The sequence below is a fragment of the Schistocerca cancellata genome, chromosome 5 (genome assembly GCF_023864275.1).
Source record: "Schistocerca cancellata isolate TAMUIC-IGC-003103 chromosome 5, iqSchCanc2.1, whole genome shotgun sequence".
Classification (NCBI taxonomy): domain Eukaryota; kingdom Metazoa; phylum Arthropoda; class Insecta; order Orthoptera; family Acrididae; genus Schistocerca; species Schistocerca cancellata.
Window position 1 is genome coordinate 93,882,409 of NC_064630.1, and position 11,331 is coordinate 93,893,739.

The 11,331-nt window shown below is 47.1% G+C and overlaps 1 pseudogene; it reads left to right on the forward strand.

Moving 5' to 3' along the window:
* Positions 1–512: 512 nt before the first annotated feature.
* Positions 513–630, forward strand: LOC126189306 (5S ribosomal RNA; annotated as a pseudogene).
* Positions 631–11,331: the final 10,701 nt, after the last annotated feature.

Here is an 11,331-nt window from a genome sequence, read left to right on the forward strand (position 1 = left end):
AATACAAGTTTATTCTCTGTTTCTTCAATTTGAGGGATATTAATGTGCCACTTTTGTAGATGTCTAGTAAAAATTTCTCATCCTTCTTTTCCGTGTTTCGTATTTTTAATTTTCGGTTTTAACCTAACATTACGGGGATATCAATAAAGCAGGTTTGCGAATATTTTCTGGTTTTAAGTGCTGGGTCTTTGGTTCCCTGGATTTAATCATAAAAGAATGCAAGTTTAGACCGCTAAATCAAAAAGGTGGCATCCGTATTCGCAATCCTAACATAAAAAGAGTTTCTTTGCTTGTGCTGTTGAAATATGCTTACCGTTTGGGTGCCAATGTAATCTACCTTAATAACTCGCTCTAAGCCAAAAAAAAAAAAAAAAAAAGAAAGAAAGAAAGAAAGAACGACGGAATAAGAAGGAATTATTCGAATGGAAAGGAAATCAGTAGATGTGATGTACATATACAGACAAACAAATGATTACAATTTCAGAAAATTGGATGAGTTATTCAGGAGGAAGGCCAACGGCGGTGCCGCAGTGGTAACACCGGTTCCCCTTAGATCACCGAAGTTAAGCGCTGTGGGGCTGGTCTAGCACTTGGATGGGTGACCATCCGGTCTGCCGAGCGCTGTCGGCAAGCATGGTACACTCAGCCCTTGTGAGGCAAACTTAGGAGCTACTTGACAGAGAAGTAGCGGCTCCGGTCTCGGAAACTGACATACGGCCGGGAGGGCGGTGTGCTGACCACATGCCCCTCCATACCCGCATCCAGTGACGCCTGTGGGCTAAGGATGACACGGCGGCCGGTCGTTACCGTTGGGTCTTCGTGGCCTGTTCGGGAGGAGTTGAGTTTATTCAGGAGGAACAGCTTCAAAATGTAGCAAGTCAGTAAATCACTGGTCCACCTCTGGTCCTTACTGTTGTGGATTGGCAAGAGAGCCAACCCGGTTTTGAGAGGAAGCCGAAAGGCACGCGTTTTAGCTCACGCAGGCTGGCGTGAGGTCTGGAACAGGACAAGGAAATTATACTAGCAAAAAAGGACGTAGCTGTGGAATACTTAACTTTAATCCATAAATGGTGAACATCGCTCTTGACTGTACATGTTTTACAGCATCAGTAGTAAGTGGTAATGGCGCCTTGCTAGGTCGTAGCAAATGACGTAGCTGAAGGCTGTGCTAACTATCGTCTCGGCAAATGAGAGCGTATTTTGTCAGTGACATCGCTAGCAAAGTCGGTTATACAACTGGGGCGAGTGCTAGGAAGTCTCTCTAGACCTGCCGTGTGGCGGCGCTCGGTCTGCAATCACTGATAGTGGCGACACGCGGGTCCGACGTATACTAACGGACCGCGGCCGATTTAAAGGCTACCACCTAGCAAGCGTGGTGTCTTTCCCAAGGTGGCTTCCGTCAACTCCCCCTCCCGGACGATGCCCTCTCTCCCTCCATTTATCCTTCCTATCAACTCTGATCCCCACTCCCCCTCCTTTCCTCTGTCCTTTCCCTGGGCTCCCTCTTCCCCCCCCCCTTCCGTCCTGTTTTCTCCCCACTAAACCTCTCCCTACCTCCCTTCTCCCCCCCAGTCCTTTTGTATTCCCCTCCTCTGCCTACCCCACTCCCTGTCGCGTCTGCCCCCCACGCCTCTTATGGGTCCTCATCCTCCATCAGCTCCTTTCCCGGTCCCCCCCCCCCCTTCGCTTTTACTCTCCTTTCCCCCCTTTTTTGTTTTCCCATCTTCTGTCCAGTTTCCCCCCACCTGCTCTTGACTGTGGTATGTCACATTTGCCTACATCTACATCTACATCTACATCTACATCTACATTTATACTCCGCAAGCCACCCAACGGTGTGTGGCGGAGGGCACTTTACGTGCCACTGTCATTATCTCCCTTTCCTGTTCCAGTCGCGTATGGTTCGCGGGAAGAACGACTGTCTGAAAGCCTCGGTGCGCGCTCTAATCTCTCTAATTTTACATTCGTGATCTCCTCGGGAGGTATAAGTAGGGGGAAGCAATATATTCGATACCTCATCCAGAAACGCACCCTCTCGAAACCTGGCGAGCAAGCTACACCGCGATGCAGAGCGCCTCTCTTGCAGAGTCTGCCACTTGAGTTTCTTAAACATCTCCGTAACGCTATCACGGTTACCAAATAACCCTGTGACGAAACGCGCCGCTCTTCTTTGGATCTTCTCTATCTCCTCCGTCAACCCGATCTGGTACGGATCCCACACTGATGAGCAATACTCAAGTATAGGTCGAACGAGTGTTTTGTAAGCCACCTCCTTTGTTGATGGACTACATTTTCTAAGGACTCTCCCAATGAATCTCAACCTGGTACCCGCCTTACCAACAATTAATTTTATATCATCATTCCACTTCAAATCGTTCCGCACGCATACTCCCAGATATTTTACAGAAGTAACTGCTACCAGTGTTTGTTCCGCTATCATATAATCATACAATAAAGGATCCTTCTTTCTATGTATTCGCAATACATTACATTTGTCTATGTTAAGGGTCAGTTGCCACTCCCTGCACCAAGTGCCTATCCGCTGCAGATCTTCCTGCATTTCGCTACAATTTTCTAATGCTGCAACTTCTCTGTATACTACAGCATCATCCGCGAAAAGCCGCATGGAACTTCCGACACTATCTACTAGGTCATTTATATATATTGTGAAAAGCAATGGTCCCATAACACTCCCCTGTGGCACGCCAGAGGTTACTTTAACGTCTGTAGATGTCTCTCCATTGAGAACAACATGCTGTGTTCTGTTTGCTAAAAACTCTTCAATCCAGCCACACAGCTGGTCTGATATTCCGTAGGCTCTTACTTTGTTTATCAGGTGACAGTGCGGAACTGTATCGAACGCCTTCCGGAAGTCAAGGAAAATGGCATCTACCTGGGAGCCTGTATCTAATATTTTCTGGGTCTCATGAACAAATAAAGCGAGTTGGGTTTCACACGATCGCTGTTTCCGGAATCCATGTTGATTCCTACATAGTAGATTCTGAGTTTCCAAAAACGACATGATACTCGAGCAAAAGACATGTTCTAAAATTCTACAACAGATCGACGTCAGAGAGATAGGTCTATAGTTTTGCGCATCTGCTCGACGACCCTTCTTGAAGACTGGGACTACCTGTGCTCTTTTCCAATCATTTGGAACCTTCCGTTCCTCTAGAGACTTGCGGTACACGGCTGTTAGAAGGGGGGCAAGTTCTTTCGCGTACTCTGTGTAGAATCGAATTGGTATCCCGTCAGGTCCAGTGGACTTTCCTCTGTTGAGTGATTCCAGTTGCTTTTCTATTCCTTGGACACTTATTTCAATGTCAGCCATTTTTTCGTTGGTGCGAGGATTTAGAGAAGGAACTGCAGTGCGGTCTTCCTCTGTGAAACAGCTTTGGAAAAAGGTGTTTAGTATTTCAGCTTTACGCTTGTCATCCTCTGTTTCAATGCCATCATCATCCCGGAGTGTCTGGACATGATGTTTCGAGCCACTTATTGATTTAACGTAAGACCAGAACTTCCTAGGATTTTCTGTCAAGTCGGTACCTAGTATTTTACTTTCGAATTCACTGAACGCTTCACGCATAGCCCTCCTTACGCTAACTTTGACATCGTTTAGCTTCTGTTTGTCTGAGAGGTTTTGGCTGCGTTTAAACTTGGAGTGAAGCTCTCTTTGCTTTCGCAGTAGTTTCCTAACTTTGTTGTTGTACCACGGTGGGTTTTTCCCGTCCCTCACAGTTTTGCTCGGCACGTACCTGTCTAAAACGCATTTTACGATTGCCTTGAACTTTTTCCATAAACACTCAACATTGTCAGTGTCGGAACAGAAATTTTCGTTTTGATCTGTTAGGTAGTCTGAAATCTGCCTTCTATTACTCTTGCTAAACAGATAAACCTTCCTCCCTTTTTTTATATTCCTATTAACTTCCATATTCAGGGATGCTGCAACGGCCTTATGATCACTGATTCCCTGTTCTGCTCTTACAGAGTCGAAAAGTTCGGGTCTGTTTGTTATCAGTAGGTCCAAGATGTTATCTCCACGAGTCGGTTCTCTGTTTAATTGCTCGAGGTAATTTTCGGATACTGCACTCAGTATAATGTCACTCGATGCTCTGTCCCTACCACCCGTCCTAAACATCTGAGTGTCCCAGTCTATATCTGGTAAATTGAAATCTCCACCTAAGACCATAACATGCTGAGAAAATTTATGTGAAATGTATTCCAAATTTTCTCTCAGTTGTTCTGCCACTAATGCTGCTGAGTCGGGGGGTCGGTAAAAGGAGCCAATTATTAACCTAGCTCGGTTGTTGAGTGTAACCTCCACCCATAATAATTCACAGGAACTATCCACTTCTACTTCACTACAGGATAAACTACTACTAACAGCGACGAACACTCCACCACCGGTTGCATGCAATCTATCCTTTCTAAACACCGTCTGTGCCTTTGTAAAAATTTCGGCAGAATTTATCTCTGGCTTCAGCCAGCTTTCTGTACCTATAACGATTTCAGCTTCGGTGCTTTCTATCAGCGCTTGAAGTTCCGGTACTTTACCAACGCAGCTTCGACAGTTTACAATTACAATACCGATTGCTGCTTGGTCCCCGCATGTCCTGACTTTGCCCCGCACCCGTTGAGGCTGTTGCCCTTTCTGCACTTGCCCGAGGCCATCTAACCTATAAAAACCGCCCAGCCCACGCCACACAACCCCTGCTACCCGTGTAGCCGCTTGTTGCGTGTAGTGGACTCCTGACCTATCCAGCGGAACCAGAAACCCCACCACCCTATGGCGCAAGTCGAGGAATCTGCAGCCCACATTGTCGCAGAACCGTCTCAGCCTCTGATTCAGACCCTCCACTCGGCTCTGTACCAAAGGTCCGCAGTCAGTCCTGTCGACGATGCTGCAGATGGTGAGCTCTGCTTTCATCCCGCTAGCGAGACTGGCAGTCTTCACCAAATCAGATAGCCGCCGGAAGCCAGAGAGGATTTCCTCCGATCCATAGCGACACACATCATTGGTGCCGACATGAGCGACCACCTGCAGATGGGTGCACCCTGTACCCTTCATGGCATCCGGAAGGACCCTTTCCACATCTGGAATGACTCCCCCCGGTATGCACACGGAGTGCACTTTGGTTTTCTTCCCCTCCCTTGCTGCCATATCCCTAAGGGGCCCCATTACGCGCCTCACGTTGGAGCTCCCAACTACCAGTAAGCCCACCCTCTGCGACTGCCCGGATCTTGCAGACTGAGGGGCAACCTCTGGAACAGGACAAGCAGCCATGTCAGGCTGAAGATCAGTATCAGCCTGAGACAGAGCCTGAAACCGGTTCGTCAGACAAACTGGAGAGGCCTTCCGTTCAGCCCTCCGGAATGTCTTTCGCCCCCTGCCACACCTTGAGACGACCTCCCACTCTACCACAGGTGAGGGATCAGCCTCAATGCGGGCAGTATCCCGGGCAACCACAGTCGTAGTCCGATCGGGGGATGCGTGGGACGAGCTGTCCGTCCCCGACAAACCCCCATCCGGACCCCCACAGTGATGCCCATTGGCAACAGCCTCAAGCTGTGTGACCGAAGCCAACACTGCCTGAAGCTGGGAGCGAAGGGATGCCAACTCAGCCTGCATCCGAACACAGCAGTTGCAGTCCCTATCCATGCTAAAAACTTGTGCAAAGAACGTCTGAACTAATCTACAGAGAGCTCAAACAAAACGACATGAAATTGAAGCGGTTATTAAAATACAAGATTGCCTAGTAAATGCAGTAATGCTGCCACTTGTGCACTGCTGACACACTGCTCGGCGGCGGAAGGAGACTACGCGATTTAACACTATTCGAGTACTAAAACGTGATGCTACAACTCTCAAATACTATAATACGCCCGAAATTTATGTGGTAGAGCTAGGAGTATACGACTTGCTGCTGCAGCTGCTTATCCAACGGCGGCAGGGAGCACACTGACTGTGACCAACCGACACTGGCCGTTCAAAACGAAAACAGATGACAGACGACTACGCGAATTTACACTATTCAGGTACTAAAACGCGATGCTACAACTCTCAGATACTATAATACGCCCGAAATTTATGAATTAAACAATGCAAGTACCAAAAACACGCAAAGAAATTAAGAATTAAACTATGTAACAAATGAGTGAGCTAGGAGTATACGACTTGCTGCTGCAGCTGCTTATCCAACGGCGGCAGGGAGCACACTGACTGTGACCAACCGACACTGGCCGTTCAAAACGAAAACAGATGACAGACGACTACGCGAATTTACACTATTCAGGTACTAAAACGCGATGCTACAACTCTCAGATACTATAATACGCCCGAAATTTATGAATTAAACAATGCAAGTACCAAAAACACGCAAAGAAATTAAGAATTAAACTATGTAACAAATGAGTGAGCTAGGAGTATACGACTTGCTGCTGCAGCTGCTTATCCAACGGCGGCAGGGAGCACACTGACTGTGACCAACCGACACTGGCCGTTCAAAACGAAAACAGATGACAGACGACTACGCGAATTTACACTATTCAGGTACTAAAACGCGATGCTACAACTCTCAGATACTATAATACGCCCGAAATTTATGAATTAAACAATGCAAGTACCAAAAACACGCAAAGAAATTAAGAATTAAACTATGTAACAAATGAGTGAGCTAGGAGTATACGACTTGCTGCTGCAGCTGCTTATCCAACGGCGGCAGGGAGCACACTGACTGTGACCAACCGACACTGGCCGTTCAAAACGAAAACAGATGACAGACGACTACGCGAATTTACACTATTCAGGTACTAAAACGCGATGCTACAACTCTCAGATACTATAATACGCCCGAAATTTATGAATTAAACAATGCAAGTACCAAAAACACGCAAAGAAATTAAGAATTAAACTATGTAACAAATGAGTGAGCTAGGAGTATACGACTTGCTGCTGCAGCTGCTTATCCAACGGCGGCAGGGAGCCTACTTTTTAGTGCAGTGTTCCAGTGACTATTCAGTGTTGTTTGTCTTTCTCGTGTTGCGAACAGAAACCATGCTGTCGCTAGGTGTGAATTTTATGTCTTTTGCGAACAGAATCCAGACTGTCGCCGTGTTTTTTAATTGTCTATTGTTTTCCCTGTCTGCTTCGTATGTATTTTTATTAGCATCATCATCCCTCTGTTGTTTGTTTTAAGTTCCACGATTTCTTTTCGCCATGTTACTCTCTAAGTCTCCGATTTTATCGCCTGTTTTTTTTATTATTTGTTCTCTTGATCTTTGTCAAAAAACCTGTAGGCTGAAGAGCGGCATACTAAGCTGCTGCCAGCCTGCCCCCTTCGGGGGGAATTGAAATTCAATAAAGAAAAAAAAAAGCGTGGTGTCTGGCGGTGACACCACACTTACTCCAGCAGTTATCCGGCTTGGTATAGATTGATAGTCTTTGGACGTCCTCCTGAGGGATACTGTGCCAGATTCTGTCCAACTGGTGCTTTAGATCGTCAATATCTCGAGCTGCTTGGGTTTTGAGGGAGATTCCACCGAAGGCAGACTTTGCCAAGAACGAAGACAGGCAGTAGAAAGTTGCGCGGTGTGCTGGCGGGCATTATCTTGCTGAAATGTAAGCCCACGATCGCTTGCCATTAAGGGTAAAAAAAGCGCGTAGAATTTCATCGACGTACTGCTTTGATGTAAGGGTGCGGCGAATGACAACCAAAGAGGTCCTGCTTTGAAATTAAGTGGCACCCAGATCATTAGTTCTGGTTGTGAGGCTGTGTGACGAGCGACAGTCAAGTTGGTATCCCACTGCTGTCCGGAGCGTCTCCAAGCCTCTCGTTTCCTATTAGTCACCAGCTGCACTTGCATATCGGTTTTCTTGTGATGAGTGATAAATAGGTAATCACTATGTATGCAAGAACAACACCTGCCCTCACGTCCCTGGCTGGATGGGTGAGCACAGTTTGTGATGTGCGCCTCACTCTTCCCCCTCACAGGCTACCGCACAATGCATTGGCACGCGCACGGTCACTGCCGAGCAGTGCATACAAAGGGACGGCGGCAGGAGCGTGCGTCTATCCATTGTGCTGCAGAAGTAGCTTGGGAGCATGAATTAAACATACACTATGTGATCAAAAATATCCCGACACCTGGCTGAAAATGACTTACCAGTTCGTGACGCCCTCCATCGGTAACGCTGGAATTCAATACGGTGTTCGCCCACCCTTAGCCTTGATGGCAGGAGCTTAAAGCATCAATGTAGGCCTGTGCAAAACAACAAGGGGTGCAAGCCGCCTCCATGAAAACCACGACCACACCATAACACCATCGCCTCCGAATTTTACTGTTGGCACTACACACGCTGGCAGATGACGTTCATCGGACATTTTCTGTGGTGTCACCGCCAGACACCACACTTGCTAGGTGGTAGCCTTTAAATCGGCCGCGGTCCGTTAGTATACGTCGGACCCGCGTGTCGCCACTATCAGTGATTGCAGACCGAGCGCCGCCACACGGCAGGTCTAGAGACACTTCCTAGCACTCGACCCAGTTGTACAGCCGACTTTGCTAGCAATGGTTCACTGACAAAATACGCTCTCATTTGCCGAGACGATAGTTAGCATAGCCTTCAGCTACGTCATTTGCTACGACCTAGCAAGGCGCCATTACCAGTTACTATTGATGCTCTAAAACATGTACAGTCAAGAGCGATGTTCACCATTTATGGATTAAAGTTAAGTATTCCCCAGCTACGTCCTTTTTTGCTAGTCTAATTTCCTTGTCCTGTTCCAGACCTCACGCCAGCCTGCGTGAGCTAAAACGCGTGCCTTTCGGCTTCCTCTCAAAACCGGGTTGGCTCTCTTGCCAATCCACAACATTTTCCATACCCCCAAACCCTGCCATTGCATCGCCACTTTGTGTACCGTGATTCGTCACTCAACACAACGTTTTTCCACTGTTCAATCGTCCAATGTTTACGCTCCTTACACCAAGCGAGGCGTCGTTTGGCTTTTGCCGGCGTGATGTGTGGCTTATGAGCAGCCGCTCGACCATGAAATCCGTTTTCTCACTTCCCGCCTAAATGTCATAGTACTTGCAGTGGATCCTGATGCAGTTTGGAATTCTTGTGTGATGGTCTGGATAGATGGCTGCCTATTACACATTACGACCCTCTTCAACTGTAGGCGGTCTCTGTCAGTCAACAGACGAGGTCGGCTTGTACGCTTTTGTGCTGTGCGTGTCCCTTCACGTTTACACTTCACTGTCGCATCGGTAACAGTGGAACTAGGGATGTTTAAGAGTGTGGAAATCTCGCGTACAGACGTACGACACAAGTGACACCCAATCACCTGACCACGTTCGAAGTCCTTGAGTTCCGCGTAGCGCTCCATTCTGCTCTCTTACGATGGCTAATGAGTACTGAGGCCGCTGATATGGAGTACCTAGCAGTAGGTGGCAGCACAATGTACCTAATATGAAAAGGTATGTTCTTGGGGGTGTCCGGATACTTTTGATTGCATAGTGTATTGGAAATTGTATAAGCACTGTATTCATTAGTATGGATCTTATAACGTAACACATATCAACCAATATAAAATATTTCACAGATATAATGAAGTTCAAGAAGAGTAAATATTTTCCCCTAATTCTCGAAATACTCTTCAAATCAATATCTTTCTAAAGTAGCCTTCTTCTTCCTCGTGGTTCAGGCTATCTGCTTACGAAATTTCATCGAAATCAGTTGAGCGGTTAGAAATAGTAAATATTAACGCCAAGCGTGATGTGGCATACAGTGCTCTGATTTTGCATGCACATTCAGTGGCACATGTGAACACTGTCTGCAAAATGGATAACGGATTCAGTTACTAGTAATAAAGTAGTAAATTACGTCATGCACGATGCGAAAATGAACAGCGAAAATATAATAAGCTACAACCATTTCCATTATTTTTGGGGGGGGGGGGGGCGAGGGGTGTCAGCGAGAAAAAGTTTCTTAAATGTTTGAAATTATGTGTAAAGTTTGTCGCAAGTCACTAAGTACTCTCGTTCTCAAATACTGGTTGAACGAAATCTGCGTATTCGCGCATCATGACCTAAACTTCTTTTTCACTCCCACCCCAACCCCTTTGATACGCAGTTCTTACTCCCACAATCATTCTCGATATGTTTACGAAGAGTGGTCGAAATCGATCCAGTGGTTTTGGAGGAGATGTGGAACATACATGCATACATACACACATTTTTGTAAAATATGTATGGATAGCTTTTTCCGTGATCCGATTTTGATAAAATAAAGCTTACATGGCGTCCAAAGCTATACTCAAGTACCTGCAGAACCCCCCAAGAAAATTCGTCTAGTGGTTTTGGAGATTAGCATGTTCAGACAGACAGATCGACTCGATGGTTTTATTATAGATATACACTGCCTGACCAGAAAAAAAAAACGAAGCACTCAAAAGGCACAATCCGATGTCATTGTTACTTCGCACACGTACATGTCATCGGCGGGTATGTAAACCATTGGAGTTGCGATTTTCTGTGACAGGGAGAACGGCTGCCAGAGTAAATTAGTGTTGAAACTTCCTGGCAGATTAAAACTGTGTGCCCGACCGAGACTCGAACTCGGGACCTTTTCCTTTCGCGGGCAAGTGCTCTACCATCTGAGCTACCGAAGCACGACTCACGCCCGGTCCTCACAGCTTTACTTCAGCCAGTATCTCGTCTGCTACCTTCCAAACTTTACAGAAGCTCTCCTGCGAACCTTGCGGAACTAGCACTCCTGAAAGAAAGGATACTGCGGAGACATGGCTCAGCCACAGCCTGGGGGATGTTTCCAGAATGAGATTTTCACTCTGCAGCGGAGTGTGCGCTGATATGAAACTTCCTGGCAGATTAAAACTGTGTGCCCGACCGACACTCGAACTCGGGACCTTTGCCTTTCGCGGGCAAGTGCTCTACCATCTGAGCTACCGAAGCACGACTCACGCCCGGTCCTCACAGCTTTACTTCAGCCAGTATCTCGTCTCCCACCTTCCAAACTTTACAGAAGCTCTCCTGCGAAACTTGCGGAACTATCACTCCTGAAAGAAAGGATACTGCGGAGACATGGCTTAGCCACAGCCTGGGGGATGTTTCCAGAATGAGATTTTCACTCTGCAGCGGAGTGTGCGCTGATATGAAACTTCCTGGCAGATTGCAACTGTGTGCCCGACCGAGACTCGAACTCGGGACCTTTGCCTTTCGCGGGCAAGTGCTCTACCATCTTAGCCACCGAAGCACAGCTGTAAAGCTGTGAGGACCGGCTGGCCTAATCGTGCAGTAGCCAATGTTTTGTGG